At 45.8% G+C, this 18,733-nt stretch overlaps 1 pseudogene; it reads right to left on the reverse strand.

Annotated features, from left to right (window-relative positions):
* Positions 1-2,410: 2,410 nt before the first annotated feature.
* On the reverse strand, positions 2,411-3,547 carry LOC147982337 (uncharacterized; annotated as a pseudogene).
* Between the last annotated feature and the right edge of the window lie 15,186 nt (positions 3,548-18,733).

Raw genomic sequence — 18,733 nt, forward strand, 5'->3', positions numbered from 1 at the left:
CAGATCGGGATCGGATCCCAGTTGCGGTGGAGGAGGAAGGGCACCTTGGGTTGGCACCCCCACGAGGCGGAGAGGAGATCTGGGCTGGGCAGGATGAGTCCGATCGCGCTGACGGCACCGTCGGACGGGTGTGGATTGGGGCCGAGTTGTTCACAGGGGAGCGCTCGAGTGGTGATTTGGCGAATGGCAGGGTGGGTGGAGTGTGTCTCTGATTCTGGGTGGGTGTGAGTCAATCCCAATTCTTTTGACCGATGTCTTATTTCAGCTTCGTATATGTTCATCGACCGTGACCCCTATGTGCGACTTTATGCTCAGCCATGGCAGCGTGTCTGCGGCGCTGTTCCTCCGCCACCTCCAGGAGCAGCGCCTGGTGGTGACGCTCCTTTGTCCTGGCCGCCTTCATCTCACATTGCTGGCGATGCTCCTCCACTCCCCTCGTCCTCTCCAACTCGGTCACGCATATGAGGCGGATGTTGTCGCCCCTGGCCATCGTGTCCACCACATCGAATCCAGCGGCTAGATATAATGGCGCACCCTCATCCGCCTCCTCTGAGACCGTGTACAGAGAGCTTGGAGCCGTGTTTAGATGGCACACTCCTCGGTAGCGAGCCTGACGCGATGCCCGGGAGTCAACATATTCCATGTCGTCACCCTCTATCGCACCATAGCGCCAACGTTAGCTTGGGGGAGATGCAGTTGCCCATGATAGAGAAGGCTGCGGCGGACGGCAAGGAAAAACGCCTTAGATAGGTGGCACGGGAGCTTAGGGAGGTGGCGCGTGCTCGGGATGCGGCTACGATAACGAACTTCAATTCAATAGCAACGACGGCGGTGACGCGAATCTCGGCCAATAGACACATGAGTCGGTGGTGGCGGCGGTGTGAAGGGGGTGTGGGCTAGGTTTCTAGTCGCGGCACAAAATTTTATCGCGGGGGGATGCAAATTTGGGAGTGCGCCAACTGTTGGCCATCACCACACCAAGCGGAATGTCTCCTCACTTTGTTCTATTGGCTCAGGTTGGACCAAATATAATTAGGGAGCAAAAGCCATATTTTTGAAGGATTATACACCATGGTGTGTTAGCTAGTGTTAGCTCTTGATAACTCACTTTGGTCCTCAGTTATAGGTTTTAGGGGGTCTGCTATAGAGATGCCCTAATGCCTCTAAAAATGCATGCATGCAACATGTGGCGCGCGTGACCGAGAGCTGAAGGGCAAGAGCGCACACGCGTGGGGGGCGGGGAATAGTGGTAATAAGGCAAAGAAATCCGGCATTCTAAACTTGGTTTTCTTTTATTTGGAGAAGAGCTAAATACACTAGCGGTCACTGAAGTTTAGGAGACAGTACACTTTGGTCACTGGTCTTCAGAATACCCTCGTTACGGTCATTGAATACACATTCATATGATTATACTACTACTAGCTCACCGTATAGCTTTGTATTTTGTTTACATGACAGTTTGTTGACTGTTCAAACAGTCTACATGGCAAACAACGTCGCCTCGTCATCTCACGTTCTCTCTTCCATGCGAGTCTTGTCTGTCGATGAAAGAAAGAAGTAAACAAAGAACTAAATTAATGCATGGGGTGGAGTGAGGCAGGTATTCAAACCCTGACCTTAGGTAGGCAGTCCACATGCGCTAGCCAATTGAGCCGACACCAAGTTTGTGTATCATAAAAGAATTATTTTTTGTTGTTTACACCTTTCCCGTCCTAGGCCATCTCCTTTCCCGCGTGGTGGTGATGCAAGGCTAGCATGTTCGATGCTGCGAGTGGGAGCACAGTGGTGCACCACCAAATTCATTGCCGACGCGCTCGCCCACTGTTGTGACCTTGTCCGGCAAGGAGGAAGAAAGGGGCGGAGGTCAGTTTTCATACCAAAATTGGCCACATATGCATGGCCATGTCCGAGTGGGTTGGTCGTGGCTTATTGTGATCGTTTTGCTAACTTTATAGAAGATGCATGACAAGTTATGTGACCCATGGTGCAGTTGGCTCCGATGGTTATCATTCAGAATATACAACATTTTTTTGGTGAATCCAGGAGCATAGAATAGTAGTTACCATAATATATAAGGTACAACCCTTTATATCCAGGAAAAGTTTCCTGTAATCTTCATTCACGGTAATTAACCAACCACAACATCAACACACATGCATCAGCTCCTCACACATGCATTAGCGATGACATGTACACTGACCAGGTATATTTTCTTTAGCATAGGACCTTGGGGCCCTGTTCCATTACTAGAATGGAACACAATATTCAGCATTTACAGAAGCATTAACATCCCGGGCACAGGGAACTGCAAATGCAGTATCTAAAAAGGATTAGAAACCGTCAGGCGACAACACAACAGTAGCAGCAAATGATCAGCGAACCATGCTTACAGCTAATAAGATGATAATCATCAAATACAAAAAGAAGAGGAATAACTAAGCAATCGTAAGTTGCTGGTAATGCTAAAGTTAAGGCAGTCCACAAGAGTCTGGGGTCGTTTTAGCATGCCATCTAGGAAGGAGGAAGCAGGTGTGATGCTTCGATCAGCGAGATGGTAACCCTCGGCGTTGTACCTCTCCTGGAACTCGAAGCTCGGGTAGATGGTATCACCGGCGATGGAGCCGGAGGGGAAAGCCTTGATAGGCACCGAGAGTGACCTACGCATGGCCATGTACAATGCTCGACCAGCACCTAGGCTATTGACCAAGAATACTGTCCCTTTTTCTAGATCTACCTGATACAGGTCATAGCTCGGCTTAAAATTATACCGGGTCCCTGAGAGCGTGCGGTGAACCAGCAACAGCACCCCATCATTTTCCACGAGGTGCTCGGTATCTCTCTCGGCGGAATCCCGGATATGCAGCTCAGCAGCCACCTCCAGCCGTGGTGGGCTCGTCTCCAGCACCATGAGAGCACCTTGATTGACGCAGTAGAAGCGACCTGCGAACATTATGGGTGCTACCTCCCACAAATCATCCTGGTAGGATAGTGACGACCAGTGGTCGTCGCCGGGCTTGGCCGTGCCAAAAATACCCAACTTGTTGAAACAAAGCACTACTGTTGCATCATCACTTGAGCCACATGCAGTAATGTCACTGATGGAGTAAGGCAAGCGCCAAATGTCGCCTTGTGGAGGCAGCAAAGTCGTGACCGGCGGGAGGTCAGTGAGGAGGCGACGGGTCAGCGGGTTGAGCAGGCGGACGTGGTCACCGTCATGGAGCAGGACGAGGAGGCGCTCGGCCGTGATGGCGAGCAGCTTGTGGTCACGGAGCTCGGGGATGTCCACCTGGACGCACTAGCCAGTGGATGTGTTGAGGAAGGAGCGACGGTTGGGCGCGGCGTGTTCCTCCGCGAGCATAGTCCATCGCCGTGGGTGGAACCGGCGGTCCAGGACGCCGTGCGCGTGCGGATTCGAGGAGCAGCGCCGCCAGGAGCGGCATACGGCGCGGAGGCGGACGTAATCAGCGACGTCAAAGTCGAGGACGCGGTCGGCGATGAGCCCAGCCGGCCCGTCGTCGAGGCCCGCCCAGTCCGGAGATCTGGCCATCAGCTCGGATGGCCTGCCGGACGGGGGCTGGAGCAGCAGCAGGCAGGCAGTCGAGCCCCGAGAGGCGGTGAGGGAGACGGGGATGAGGATCTGGCTGAGATTCGCCGGTCAATCCAATGGGGCCGCCGGCGAATCAGCAATTGGCCGGGAGGAGGTAGCGTGGAGGTGGAGCCGATCCAACAGCCGGAACGAGAGTGGGATCCTTCAGATGTAGTACTACTGTATTGATAGGTTCAGACTTTAGAGTGTGTCCCGTTTTCAAAACGTTTTCTCGTTTTTTGGTGATGTATATCCGTCTCATATATTAATTGACACCAGGAAACGAAGAGAGTATTTATTGTTTCTCACAAAGTTGATGATTGCTAGTAAATGGCAATGAAAGGCGCCGGCAGGCCGGCCGAAATTTCGGCCGGTCTTACCGCCCATGTAAGATGTGTGTGGTTCTAACTGCACAATCTATTCTTTAACTGCTTTGTTTAGAAAAAAAACAGAAAGGAAAAATCCTTATGAAAGCAGTATAGACACAAATGCTTATATATACACACATACACTCATCCCTACGAACGCAAACATGCACAATCTATCCCTATGAGCACCTTTCCGAGCGACTCGTAGTCGACGGGAACGTCTCCTCCCACTGCACACGCATCGACGGACCTGAAATAAATTTATAATAAATGCGAGCATCAGGACATGAACCCTAATGGGTTGAGGATATTATGTCCTCCTAACCATCCGACCACATGTTGGTTTGTAAAGGGTATTTATTGTTTCTCACAAATCGATGATTGCTAAATGGGCAATGATAAGGGCCGGCCCGTCGCACTACACATGTACGATATGTGTAGTTGTAGCCACACGATCTATTCTCCAATTGCTTTTCGTTAAGAAAAAAAGAAAGGATCCATGGCACCTCTCCACTGTGTCCACGTCGTGATCCTCCGAGATGCTAGCCAGGTCGTCGGCCGTCCTGTCCCGCTTGGCCCACCGATGATCGCTGCCCTCGTCGCCGGTGGTCACTCTCACAGCACCAACCTCGCCGGTTCCAGCAGGACACGTTGCCCTGTAGCAAATCGCCACCGCCTTATAGCACATCCGCCGTTTCTGTAGTTGCAGGACCTAGCTGCCATCGTCATAGTACAACCATGCCACCGCCCGCAGCTCTCAACGTCACCGTTCACGCAAAAATCAACACGTCGGGTGAATATTTTTCTCAGGCCGGTGGAAGCTTTTTTTTTCACGCCGGTTGAACCTTTTTCATACAGGTGAAGCTTTTCATCATGACGGTTGTAGCTTTCCCTAAGTCGGTCGAAGCATTTTTCCCCCTAAGGAACTAGTCATATATCATCTTGACGGTTGTAGCTTTCCCCTAAGATGGCCTGCCCAATGATTCTCCCTTATGATAGAGTGCCAGAAAGGGTTCCAGAAGGGATAGCTTCGGAACAGTGGCTTTGAAGTCGTGATTAAATTGTATCGGGTCTCGCCTCGAGGGTTTCTGAATATGTGAAAATTTATAGTCCAAAAATTAGGGCAAACGAAGCTACGAGGGCTCACAAGTCAGTGTGGCTCCCCCTACCCCTCGAGGGCGCGCCTACTGGCTTGTGGGGCCCTTGTAGCTCTTCTGGTCCTTCCATGGAGCTTCTAGGGTCTCATATGTTCCAGAACAAAATCCTCGTAAAATTTCATTGTGTTTGGACTAATTGAGTGATGAAGAAACCTTTGCGATGGTGCTGTGAAGTTGGATTCTCAGAGAAGCTTTGTTGTGGGACAAAAGGGTCTTCTTAAGAAGAGTTTCTTTGATGAAAAGGGCGTAGCCATGACGGCAAGTCAACGTGGGGACCTGTGAAGGAAAGCCTTGTGTATGTCGGCATGATGACGAGAGAAAGGTAATGACCTTTGACAATAGCCTTCCGTAGCACACACTGCAATGACTTCGACCAGGAGACCAGCCTGTCCAATACCCCAAGCCATGACCTTAGAAGTTCATACCCCATGATATTCAATGACACCCATAGACATTTGATCATTGATAACTCACATTACGCTTTCTTTCCTTTTTTGGACTTTGAATTCCAAGTGAAGGAAACTCGGTGAAAGATAGACTAGGATTCGACGACAAGAAGAGCAATCTTAGTACGCGACACACATAGCTGATGAATGAGACTGAAGTCCCAAACCCGGTTCAAGACTAACTGTAGAACCAAGAATGTCGTGGATACAAAAGTGAGTGCTTCCCCATGCTTCATGAAAGATGGGTCCAAGGACCTAAGCGACAATGTGTTTGCTGACACTAAATAGACGTGGCTCGGGGAAGACTTGAGCATCTAGGCTAAGTTCCATGGTCTTCTCTTGGCCTACCTACCCCTACGACATGGAGGTGCTTACCCTTCTCCAAAAAGATTTACACCAGATGCTGCGATTGATTACCGCTTTCCAACTCAATCCAATATAGACCAAGGCCCCTCTCTAATGCAGTGGAGATGGGGGTTCCTTTTCAATCAAAGTGATGGGGGTCCTTCCACACGAGCCATAACAAGTAGTCTGGACCATCCAAATTAGCAATGGGTCTACTCTTAAAGAATAAGAAGATGCGAGGCCATATCACAATCTAGTCGCATGTCGACCGGAGTGTTGCACCCGAAGGTAAGGTGGACAGACCAGAGGGGCAGGGTTGCTTCCGATACAACCATGCTTGGTAATGGAACATTATGTCCTTGTTTTCTTTATGACTGAAGGCGAATTGAATGAACTAAGTTTAGTGGAAGCAATTCGAGTTTTACCGTGATGGATCTGGCTTGATGGATCCGGAGGGGAAAACCTTGATAGGCACCAAGAGTGTCCTATACATGCGCATGGACAATGCTCGACCTCCACCTAGGCTATTGATTAAGAATGATGTCCCTGTGTCAGACCCCACCGTTGTCCACGAGGTGCATGCTATCTATCTGGACGGAAAACGGGCATATGCAGTTCAGAAGCCACATCCAGGCATGGTGGGCTCGGTTCCAGCACCATAAGGGGACCCTGATTGACGCAGTACAAATGGCCTATGAACGTTATGGGTGCTACCGCCCACAAGTGAGGATGGTAAGATAGTGACGTCCAGTGGTCGTCGCCGGGCTAGGCCGTACCAAATACATGGAATTCGGTGAAGTAGAGCACCACTATTGCATCATCACGGGCAATGCCGGAGCCACTAGTATTATAGCCATTCACGGAGAAGATCATACGCCAAAAGGTCATCTTCTAGAGGCAGCAGTGTAGTGACCGGTGGGAGGTCTACGAGAAGGTGGCGAGTGAGGGGGTTGAGCAGGCGGACATGGTCGCTATCATGGAGCAGGACGAGAAGGTCCTCGGCGGTGAGGGCAAGCAGCATGTGGTCACAGAGATAGGGGATGTCCACCTGGAAAAGGAAACGGAGGGTACTATGTTTTTTAACAGAGAAGTGGCAATATTTTACATGCACTAGCAGGTATAGAGAGACTACAAAACCAAACCGTTTGTGGATTGGGATCTACCCTGAAGAACTCATTGATGTAATAGTTGATAAACAAACTATTATTAGCTTTATTTGGGTAATAGTGGGTCTTTTATTGGCTTCACAGTTAACACGCACACACACACACAAGGAGTAAATTGCTATAGGGTTCATAAAAACAAGGTAGCTTCAGTACTATGTGAGGACTCACCATCCAACAATCGTGAGGCCACAACTTGCTGAATGAAGCATTTCCGACGTCATGTCCAGCGTGGTGTCGATTTCTGTCATAATGTTGCATTTCGATAGCTGTGTATATTTTATTTAGAAATTTGAGCTCAGTGACTGTGGCCTTGACACAAGTAACATACCCAATGAGTTTGTTTATGGCACCCCTAAGTTGATACGGGCCATCCAGCTATTCCAGTCCAACGGTTAAAGGCATCTCGTAGTGCAATGCAATTTTGACAGAGCACCATCGCTATCTTCCGGGAGTACTTGTGCTCAAGGGTAATATACTAATTGCGAGAGCCAAAGTTGCAATTAGATTTGCAACTCAGTGTTTCCCCTTCAGATGAGTGCGTACTTCATGAGGAATAAATTGTTTGCATCACTCTGATTAGTTCTTCGCAGCCCTCATGCTATTATTTAGTAACATCTAATCACCATTATCCAGATTGTTAATGATGTGTAAGATTTTGCCTTGAATATACATGTTTGTACTGAGTTTTTGTATATTCATTTTAGTGTCTTCAACAACTAAAAACAAGCTAGAGTAATCTGAAAGATTTTAAAGAGACACTTGAGTTGTCCTCCCCAACAAGTCAGAACCTAAGATCAGCGACCACACTATGGACAGTGACGCACACCTTGCAAGTCAGTCCAATGAACCATTGATTCATGGCCATAATTTTTTCAGAAAGGTTCACGAGCACAAAAGAGTAAAACATGTGAACCATGGGATGGACCAAATGTGACACTTCCATCACCTTTGACACCTCTAAGACTGTCCAAATTATTGGACGACAAGCCATCATATCCCAAGCCGATGATCGTCGAGAACAAAACACCACATGCTCCCTGGTGTCTGACGTGTCAGCCCCACATCACACAAGGGCAGAGAAAAAGCAGTGGGTCTATTATTCTATCTGAAATCATTTCCATCATCTAGACTCAGATTTTTCTATACTCATCATTTACTAAGTTTAAGGGTCTATATAGGGTCGCGCTATTCGTTACCCTAGGTGAGCAATAGTTATTCTTCACCCCCTCTCTATTTTGACATCAATGCACCGTATTTTTAGCTTTCGTTAATTTTGTCTTATTTCATACATAAAAAGAGAACGTAAGAAAATATATACTCGCCGTAAAAATATTTTATGTTACATAAAAATTGCGAATGTAAAAACATACATAAAATGCGATATTTCTGGTTTTATAACCTATATTTTTGTTTTCTTATACCAAATTTTACATAGTGAATCAATATAAATGTAACTATTTTTATTCCAAACATAATTTATTTATGAAGCGATCATAAGATTACCTCAGATGAAGAATAACTTATTCTGCATTCTGGGTGATGAATAGTTCTTTATATTTTAAGTTGTGTAAATTTCCACGGTCTTGGTATTTCTACGCTGATGTAACAGAAAGTGGTGTAAATTACAGCATTTTCATTCTACTGAAGTAGTATTTTTATCTACTTGGATACATAACTTTGCTAAATTTTAAATATATCAGTATTTTTATTCAAATAAAACGTCTATCACTAGAAAAATACACACGCCATGCTAAATTTATATTGTGTCTTCCGGCACACATTATTTTTTCTTTATGAGACATGCCACCTCAAAGATTAATCATGATTCCTTCAAATGTGAGAAAAAAAGAAGAAGAACTGAATAACTTGCCTTCGGTTATTAATTTATGAGACCTACATAAATTACAACATATAACAAGTGACTTTGCGCATATTTTAATATTCTTGAATATCTCATCACAGATATGCAAAACATCTCACCGGGTAGCCTATTGATCTTGCCGTCCTTTAGTCTTACATCATGGGCATTTGAGAAGAAGATTCACGCCCCATCCTTGAAATCTCCACATCTTCCTGATACAACTCATTTTATGCTTACAGCTAAACTTCGCCATGTACGAAGACACCAGAACTCCATGAAATCTCCATGAAGATGTAAACACTACTTCTCTTACAACCTGACTATACTTTTATACACGTATATACGACCTACCAAGCAAACCCTCTCAGACGCTAAACGAACTCGACCAGCACATGGACACGAGTCCAAACCAGACTAATGAATATTTACCTTTGAGAAGGAAAGGGAATTATGTGAAGTAAGTAAAGGAACCTTAAAATGGAGTGCAGGACATTTTACATTTTTTGCTCACCGGAAAAGTAATCCTGACGTAATATAGCCATTCACTGGATGTCTTGTCATTGTTAAATCCACCCTAGAAATCCATAGGGATAAAAAAAATTAAAAAATGCACTAATAACAAATCTCTACTAAGAATGGTGAGTGATTCGGGGCCACAAAATAGATTACTGGTATATTTTAGTCATGAAAAATGGCAGTCAACAAGACTTCTTACCTGACGGCTGAATCCACATGCCAAGAACCATCTACTCAAGAATAAAATTGCTGCCAAAATGACAAGCTCATGTGTCTTCTCTGGACTGTTTCGATGACGACTTAAAGTGTAGGCACCAATTTTGACAAAATTCAGTTCATACCACATCTTCCTGATACTTGCTGTCATGGAAGACTGAAGAATTAATAATGCACGTCCCTGATTTAGTTCAGATTACAACTAATAATACACACTCACAAATCAGTAATAATTTATGTGGTACACATATGATCTTAGTTAATTTGAAAGCTCAAGCAGGTTAGGCTGGCTTAGAGCACCACATCCATCACCCTGGCACCCACTCCTATGGAACAAGGAGGGCAGGGCCTAATGCATGACCAAAGTCACAACTCCAAATCCAGCAAGTAACTTTCAACTTGTGTTAACCAGCACCTATACACAATACACATAAAACTCAGAGATATTACAAAGCATATATACCACATTATGCTTTATTTAAATCAGCCATACAATAACAGACTTTTGCTGCGAAGGAGTGAATGAATTTCAGGGATGTTACACAACTAAATTAGGGAAGCATCAAATAAAACATATCAACTCTTCTACTCAAGCAACAAAATGTGGTGAGGGGCTCGCAAATAGATTTAGGTAATACCTCACAACAGGCAAAACACCTTAATTGAGTACATCTAGCCAACAAATTCCCTTGAGAAATAAATATATTCATGAAAGCTAAACATATATAGAGAAACTCTAGGTACTTTAATTTTACTAAAAACAAAGAAACATAATTAAAGCCTAACATATATAGTTAGTCTAGCCGCACTAATTATATGGGAACTAGGTGTAGTAAATAAATCCACCTGAAAAAATGGGGAGCGGGACATTTTACATTTTGCAGACCAGACATGTAATCTTGAAGTCATATAGACATCCATTGGAAGTCAGGTTTGTCATTGTGGAATCAAAATCACTTAGACAATACATTTTCAATCTACACTAATAAGAAATCTTTGATGAGGATTACAAGTGATTCAGGGCCAGTAAAATCATCCTGATGCTCACTGTTATGGAAGTTCAAAGAATTATTATAACACCTCCCTGGATTTGGTTCATTGTACAAGAAATAATATGCAATCGAGCAAATTGGCATTTGTTAATCGTGTGCACACTTGATCTTGGTCAGCACCATATTTTATACCACAATATGTACTAGTTAATTTGTAAGCTCAAGCGCGCTAGGCTAGCTTAGAACACCACATCCCTCACCCAGACACCCAGTGCTATGCAACAAGCAGATCATGGCCTAAGACATGACCAAAGTCAAAACTCCAAATATAGCAAGCAACATTGAACTTGTGCCAACCAGCATCTATACACAATACTCATCAAACACGGAGATATTACAAGCGATATATATTGCTCAGGAAGCTGCTTTGTTTAAATCACATGCAAACAATAATAGATTTTTGCTACAAAGGAGTAAATAAAATTCAGGGATGTTACGCAACTAAAGCAGCAAAGCACCAAATAAAAACACATCCACTCTTCTACTCAAGCAACCAAATGTGACGGGAAGCTGGCAAATAAAATTAGGAAATAACTCACAACAGGCAAAGCACATTGGGTACACCAGCACAACAAATCCCGTGAAATATCTAGCATATTTCATGTTGCTATTGTGATGCAGATTGAGGAGCAGGTAAGGCATCATCCCAGGATCCAATTAGAAGAAGGCAGGAAGGAGTCACCTGCCAGAAAATCATTACATTGTGAAGGCCAAATAAAACCGGGTAAGCTCAGAAAAATGTTTGTCTTTCAACAAGCAACATCTCAAGATCTCGCAGTGTCGACAACCCAGGCAAAAAATAACCTTTATGAAAGCAATGTAGACAGGCTTGGCTTTCCAGAAAGATTGTCATCGAAGGAAAAGATTTGCTTTGCTTTCAAGCAAGGCCACTAAAAATGAGAGTGCACAAGACTACCTACCTGATGGCTGAATGCACATGCCAAGAATCATCTACTCAAGAATGAAATTGCTTCGAGAATTACAAGCTCATGTGTCTAGTCTGGACCGTTTTGACGATCTGCAGTGTAGGCACAAAGTTTGGCAAAATTCAGTTCATATCACATCTTCCCGATATTTGCTGTTGCGGAAGACTGATGAATTAATACTGCAGCTCCCTGAATTTCTCCGAGATTACAATAAATAAAATGCACTTGCGTCGGTATCAATTTATGTTGCCCTCATCGTATCTTGAACGGAACCAACTTGTTCTATACCACAAGATGTACTAGTTAATTTTTAAGCTGAAACACATTAGCCTGGCTTAGAGCACTACCTCCATCGCCCAGACACCCACTATTGTGGAACAAGCCGAGCAGGGCCTAGTGCATGACCAAATTCACAACTCCAAATCAAGAAAGTAACTTTCGATCTGTGCCAACCAGCACCTATACAATACACATCAATAGCCCAGTCTGGTTTATTGAAATCACAGGTATACAATAACAGACTTTTGCTATGAAGGTATAAAACACATCAACTGGAAGGAGTCACTTACTGGAAAATCCATTTCATTACATAGGTCAAACCAACCAGGATAAAGATAACAAACATCTGTATTTCAATGAGGCAACTTTCCTAAGACAAGCTTGGCTCTCAACAAAAAATTCCATCAAATGAAAAAAGATGATTTGCTTTCAACTAAAGCCACAAAATGATAAACTGATTAGGCAAGTACTTGGAGTACAACACGCTTATTTTCAAGACTAGACGTACCTTCAAGCGGAACTCCGCAATAAAGTATGCAAAACACGACCAGTTCTCATTCATATAAAAGTCTAGCAAACCAAATACGATAAAATAGTACACATTGTTTATACGTTACTGCTAAATGATAGATCCTTTGGATCGGGGTAGGCTAGATCATCCCGGTGAACCTACCTTCTGCCTGTCCAACAAATACTTTATCTCTATTGTTTTGGCAGCATTACTCGACTTGTTGTTGTGAGCATAGGATACTGCGGACTGGTTGTCACAGTATATCTTTAGTGGTTTGTGAATAAAATCTACCACTTCCAAGTCGGGTACAAATTTCTTTAGCCATATCGCCTGCCCCGTGGCTTCGAAGTATGCTATGAATTATGCATACATCATGGATGATGCAACTAATGACTGTTTGGAGCTTTTCCGCGAAATAGCTCCACCAGCGAGAGTGAAGACGTATCCTGACGTGGATTTTCTATCATCTCTGCCCCCGCAAAATCTGTGTCTGAATACCCTTTTATCTCTAGGGAATCACTTCTCCTGTACATTAGCATGTAGTCCTTCGTGCCTTGCGCATAACGCAATGCTTTCTTTACCATCTTCCAGTGCTCTATGCCTGGATTCTCTTGATATCTACCGAGTACCCCGGTGATAAAGGCTAAGTCAGGGCGAGTGCACACTTGTGCATACTGTAAGCTGCCAACTGCCGAAGCATATGGTACTTCTTTCATTTGATCGATCTCGTACTGGTTCTTGGGGCATTGGAATTTCCCAAAACTATCGCCCTTAACTATAGGAGCAGGCGTGGCTTTACTCGCATGCATATTATACTTTTTAAGAATCTTTTCTAAATATGCTCCATTGTTCTAAGACTCCATTGTTCCTATCTCGGTGAATTTCTATGCCCAAAACATATGATGCTTAACCAAGATCTGTTATGTCAAAATTTGAGGATAAGAATTTCTTTGTTTCTTATAGCAGACTAACATCACTGCTAGCAAGCAGGATATTATCCACATACAAGATTAGGAAAATATATTTCCCATTTTTAAACTTTGCATAAATGCAATTATCCTCAATATTTTCTTTAAATCCAAAACTTTTAATCGTTTGATTAAACTTTAGATACCACTGTCTAGAGGCTTGTTTTAATCCATAAATGGATTTCTTCAGGCGGCATCCCATATTTTCCTTGCCTTCCATGATAAAACCCTTGGGTTTTTTCATGTGGACCTTTTCTTTTAAACCACCATTCAGAAATGCCGTCTTAACATCCATTTGATGTAACTCTAAATCAAAATGAGCAACTAATGCCATTATGATTCTGAAGGAATCTATCCCTTCTCTTTGTGTAAATCCTTTTGCCACGAGTCGTGCTTTATACATTTCTATATTCCCTTTAGAGTCATACTTAATTTTGTAGACCCATTTACAGCCTACTGTTTTGGCTCCTTTAGGAATTTCCTCTAAGTCCCAAACATCTTTGGAACTCATCGATTTCATCTCGTCTTCCATTGCCTTCATCCACTTCAATGAATGAGGGCTTCTCATGGCTTCTTCATATGAGGTGGGATCTTTTTCCATATGAACCATTTCTGTGTTATAAACTTTAAAGTCAGTAGAAATAGCTGACTTTCATGGTCTTGTAGACCTTCTAAGGGCCTCAGTTTCTGGCACATTTTGTGCCTCAACTTCTGGCACTTCTTCTAAAATTTGCTGCTGCACCTCCCTTTCATGCTCAACAACTGGTTCAGTCGGCTCCTGTCGGACAGGTTCCGGGTCTACTCCCATAGTTGTCATGGATGGAGTTGCAACTGGTAGTGAGAAAAAAGGCTCGTGAATCATCGGATTAGGTGCATGCACCCTCTTCTCCTCAAGATCAATTTCCCGAGCTACCAAGCTCCCCCTCATCATTTCTTCCTCTAAGAAGACTGCATGTCTCGTTTCTACAAACTTTGTATATCTATCTGGGCAGTAGAAACGAAAACCCTTTGATCTGTCTGTATAGCCAATGAAGTGGCAACTCACTATTTTGGGATCTAACTTTGCAATGTTTGGGTTAAACATTTTGGCCTCAGCAGGGCACCCCCACACACTGAAGTGTTGTAGGGAGGGCACCCTTCCTGTCCATAGCTCGTACGGTGTTTTGGGCACCGACTTGCTTGGTACTGTATTGAGAATGTGAATGTCGGTTTCAAGTGCCTTCATCCATAATCCCAATGGCAAGTTGGAATAACTCATCATGATGCGCACCATACCCATAAGTGTACGGTTGCGCCTTTTAGCTACTCCATTCTTTTCTCCCAGGGTGGGATACATTAAAAGCACATGAGTTATCATATCTTTGTCTTGCCAGAATTTCTCCTGCCATACGGGATTTTTGACATAATATTATATCAGCTTTACCCCGTTACGCAGGTATTTTTCCAGACTTTTCCCGCCATGCTGGTTTTATCATAATCATCTTTTCCCGCCATGCGGGTAATTCCCTGTAAGGGAACATAAATGCCAGAATTGGCTCTTTTGACTGCATATTCAATCATCAAATTTAGGAATAAATCCGAATGCTCTTTGACACACATGCTTGATCCGACGTTGGTCAAATTAAGCACGCATGTTGTTTGTTTCATCTCAAATCATGTTGACTGAAAAATCTTCCTCATAGAGAGTACATGAAAGACCTTCATCAATCAAGACTCTCAATGATCTATCTCTTTTCTTTTGATGCCATTCTTTAGAGAGAACATACTCCCTCACGTTATGACCTTTCTTAGTCATCTTTCGGGTCACAAGTACCCAGCCATTCGCTTTCACGAATGAAAGCATGAAAAACTTTTATCTGAGAAAACATAGCCAATAATCAATAATAATGGGCATAAAAATAACCCTACGTTGGTCTGGTTGAAAAAATGCACATTAAACTTTTGAAACTTTCTTTTATATTCTAAATCACCGTTGTGGAAGAATTAGAATAAACATCATCCTTCTACATTAATTCCATATCACCGTTGGGAGGAAATGGAAATAATGCATATAACTCATAAACAGTGTGATGATAGTATTTCTATTAAACAACTTTGCTAAGAATTAATCATCTTCATCAACTTTATTGCAGCGGGAACAAGAAATATACATTTTTCTAGTTCAAGAGCATTTCTTGATCTTTATCCGTTCTCTAAAAATTGATCACTTAGATACAAAATTTATCAGAGATTTAAACTTTGGATTATAGCACTGTTATCACCAAGGTTGGTCAGAAAATAACAATACCATATTTTAACTTTAAAACAAATATCTTTCTTCTGTCATAGCGAAAACTATGTGCATCTTATTTCACCCATGGGGAAAAAACATTGCTAAGAACATTTCTTCCAATTAAATTTTCCCGTTGGTTCCAATTTAATTGGAGGATAAAACTTTTACTTTGCAGCGGAAACTTTACAATATTCTATTCAAAAACAATTCTGTACTCTTTTACTCTCTAAGCAATTTTAACCGGTTGGTTAAAAAATGCATTAGAGAAGCAACAATTTAATCTTTTACTTTAGCTTTATTCACTTTTAAAAGAGCACCTTTTAATTTCAATAATAAAACATTATCATGTTATTAATAACGTTGGTCATAAACATAACATAATCATATTCATTAAAAGAGCACTAATTATTGACGCAACGAAAAAACACGAATAAAAAAATTCATGAACTTTTTATTAATTACAGAAACTTTCTTTGACCGAAAGAAAATCATGAACTTTATTATTCTCTATATAAAATTCATGAACATTTCTTTTCAGAAATTTGCATTTTACTTTTCAGAAACACTCTATTTTCTGAACAATCAAAAAATATCAGAAACTTTTCTTTTTACTTTTCAGAGACCTTTCTTTTCCTGGAAAATCAAGAATTAGCCGCAGTAGAACCCAGCGCTCGCGGCCCTAAGCTGAAAAAGCCAGCCCACGGCCTGGCCTACGTGCCGCCCGCGGCTGTGGCCTCAGTCCAGCGCCAGTGCGCGCGCTGCCGCCGCCGGCCTAGTCCACTTTTGGCCCAGAAGGCCCGCAACGCTCTAGGGTTTATATCTAGATCGTCCATCGCGATCCAACGGTGGCCCGTGGCTTTCGCTGGATCAAAATCGAGGGAGCGAGGGGATTGACCGAAACCCTCGGTCATTTCTCTCTCCCCCGCGCCGCTCGCTGCCTCTCTCGCTCGTTCCTTTCTCTCTCAGCGGCGAGGCAGAGAAGAACTGCTGCGACGGCGGTGAGAGCCACCGCGCCGCGCGCGCCTCTCCCTTTCTTTCCTCCCTTTTCTTTCTCCTGTGGCAGAGAGAGCGCAGCGCCGCTGAGCCCTCCTCTTCCCCACTGCGCGCGACGACGGTCGAGTGGCGGTGCGGTTGGAGCTGCGCCGTCCGCCGGCCGCCGGCGACGCCGTGGATCTACCACCGCGCCGGAGCCCCTCCCATATCCTTTTCCCCTCCTTTCTATGTACTGTCTCCATCCACCACCTCCCCACAGAGAGAAAGAGAGGCAACTGCCGCACGACGGCGACCTAGATGGATGGAGCGGCTGCGCCCCTGCTGACCCCTTCGCCGGTCGCGCGTTCCCCTTGCGGTGAGCGCGCCGTCGTCGAATGGATCAGTGGTGGTGATCTTTGCCCCTGAAAAGGGGTGGTGTTCTTCTTCTCGATGCCTCGGCTTGCCGATGCGCATCGAGATCGAGAGGAACGACGCGGCCTTGCGGCGGCGCTACTTTTTCCGTTTCCGTGAAGGATTCGTTCTTTGCCCTGTCTAGGGTTCTTGGGGGGGAGGGGATCTCTTTTTCTTTTTCTGTTTTTTGTTTCTTTGTACCGAAATCATCTAGCCAGTGGCATCTGATACCATTGATAGATCCTTTGGATCGGGGTAGGCTAGATCATCCCGGTGAACCTACCTTCTGCCTGTCCAGACGAGCTCGATCCAACGCCGGCCATGGTGAAGTAGGGGCCGATGACGATGTGGACAGAGAGTGGACGGCGGCGGTGGTGGAGCTTCCCGTGAGCACCGCGCTAACCCTAGATCGGTAGGGATTGTAGGTGGGGATTGTGGCAGCGATTAACCTCGTAACTCGTGCCCTGGCCCCCACCTCTGTTTATATAGCGCGGGTCACAGGGGCCCACCAACCATATTGAGGGTTGGGCGCCCCCGATCAGGGCGCGGATCTAAGGGCCCGGTGGGCCGTTGGGCCCACACGGAGGAGATCAACCTAACACTAAACAGCAAGGAAATAAGAGCAACTCCAATGGGGCGACCCATTTTGTCCGCCCGCGTCTGTTTGGGTCGGCGCGGACAAAAGTGGTGGCCCAACGCACCGACCCAAGCGGACGCGCGTCCCTTTTTCGTCCGTGGGCGACCCATTCCAGGCCCAATTTTGAGCCGGATTTGCGTCGGCACGGACACGAGACGGACGCGCGCGCGCCTACTCCTCTCCCTGGGCCCGCCGGTCGGTGGCAGCCACCAACACCCCCACCCCATTTTCCCTAAAAACGCTCCCGCCTGCGCGCCCCCGCCCCCTAACCAGCCATAGAGGACGCCATCGACCTCGACCTCGACGCCGCTGCCGGCCTCGCCTCCCTTGCCTCGTCCGGCGCCGTCGCTCCCTTCGGGAAAGGCAAGCCTCGTGCCCCGCGCAAGACCGCCGCCGTGACCAAGCCGAAGAAGGCGCTAACGCCCGAACATCGGGCAAGGGAGTCGGCCAAAAGGAAGGGCCGGAGGCATGCCGCAGACGCGAGGGACGAGGCCGCCGCGCAGGCCGCCGTCGTCGCCGCCGCGCAGCAGGAGTTGACCAACGCCCGCGTCGTCGCGGCAACGAGGGAGGCGCTCTACATGCTAGGGGTAAACCCTAGCCAGCACAGCGTCCTCCAAACCGCCATCGCCGCGGCCAGCACCGGCTCGTCGGCGTTTCCTCGAATGGTGCTTCCCGACTCACCCCGCGCGTCGGTTTGCAACCCGGTCCCCGGCTTCCACGTCTACCCGCAGGCCTCCCGCCTCTCTGGGGAGTGCTCACCCGACGTGAGCGTGGTCGCGCCTTCCACGCCCACGCCCATCGACCTCAACGCCACCCCGGTGGTCGGTGGCTCGTCGTCCGGCGGCACGAGGAAACACGCGTGACAGACGCCGGCGGACGGGCTCCTAGACGCCTGTAACCCGTTCGAGGAAATGCCGACCACCGTCGACGAGGACTACATGCAAAACCTCATCTTCGAGGGTGGTGCGCCGGGCACTGGCTACGATCCCGACGAGACACAAAGCCAGGACGGCCTTGGGGCGTTCACGCCGGCCGCTGGCTATG

Source organism: Triticum urartu, chromosome 3A (genome assembly GCF_056163025.1).
Source record: "Triticum urartu cultivar PI428250 chromosome 3A, HENAU_Tu73, whole genome shotgun sequence".
NCBI lineage: Eukaryota > Viridiplantae > Streptophyta > Magnoliopsida > Poales > Poaceae > Triticum > Triticum urartu.